The sequence below is a fragment of the Suricata suricatta genome, chromosome 11, assembly GCF_006229205.1.
Source record: "Suricata suricatta isolate VVHF042 chromosome 11, meerkat_22Aug2017_6uvM2_HiC, whole genome shotgun sequence".
NCBI lineage: Eukaryota > Metazoa > Chordata > Mammalia > Carnivora > Herpestidae > Suricata > Suricata suricatta.
Window position 1 is genome coordinate 499,589 of NC_043710.1, and position 1,046 is coordinate 500,634.

At 67.2% G+C, this 1,046-nt stretch overlaps 1 protein-coding gene across 2 annotated transcripts in view; it reads right to left on the reverse strand.

The window, feature by feature from the left end:
• The window catches only part of GATD1 (glutamine amidotransferase like class 1 domain containing 1), a 10,902-nt gene that overhangs the window by 3,654 nt on the left and 6,202 nt on the right, over window positions 1-1,046 (reverse strand). The window lies entirely within an intron of this gene.

Consider the following 1,046-nt stretch of genomic DNA (forward strand, 5'->3'; position numbering starts at 1 on the left):
TGGTGTGCACCCACCACCTTCATCCCAAACCCCGACCGGATCCCTAAACCTCATCTTCATCCATCCTCACCCACTGACACGTGTTAATCACACAGTGCACGCACTGAGCAAAGACAGTATCTGCAAATCATCCCCAGACTGCCTGACTGTGCTCGCTCAGCTCCCTGAACACTGCTTCACCCCAGGGCCTCCTGAGGGGGCTCTGGAGGGACCCTCATCCTGCCTACAGTGCCTAGTGGCCTGATCAGAGCTCTGCCCCCACCCCACGTCAATATCCCTCCCCCATGGCACAGCCAAGCTGGGGCAAGCCTCCTCACCCTCAACCACTCCAACCAGCCACCTTTGGTGGTACCCCCCAACCAGCCTCTCGGGGACTGGCCGCCGTTCCCCGTGGCTCCTCCCACCCTCGGTGTGGACACAACGCTTAGGGACCCTGGGGCTGAGCGCACAGGGAGCCCACGACCGGCAATCCTCGCTGCCTCCCCCTCTAGCATCTCTAGGATTCAAGGAGACCAGGCTGCAGAGCCAGACCCCAGGTCCCAACCCTGGGTCGCCACCTCCCCCATCACGTGACCAGGGGCTCACCACTTCCCCCTGACAAAGGAAGCACAGATGCTCAGGACAGGCAGCTGCCTCCCCTGCCGTCCCTTCCTTCCCACTGGCCCTGAGCGAGACTGCGCAGCACCGGCAGACCCGCCAGCTCAGCGGTCCTGCTCGAGCCCCACGCCAGCCCCTCCCGGTACCTTCACCCCACGGCGGGGCTGAGGGGTTCTCTGCCCGCGCACATCTCCGCCCCCAGGACGATCCCTTCTCCAACCCCTCACCCCCTGGGTGTGCGCAAGGCCAGCCAGCGGCAGGTGGGCGCAGGCTCCTGACCCACCTGCTCCGGAAGCACCCCCCCTCCGGCTCCTCAGAAACCCCACCGCCCCTCCCCACACCGAGGCCTGCCCGCCCCTGGCCCGCCAGACACCTGCGGGCGCCATCCCGGCACCCACTCTCCGCCCACAGCAGCGCCGGGGCGCGGGGGCCCCCCTGCGGTCGGCCCC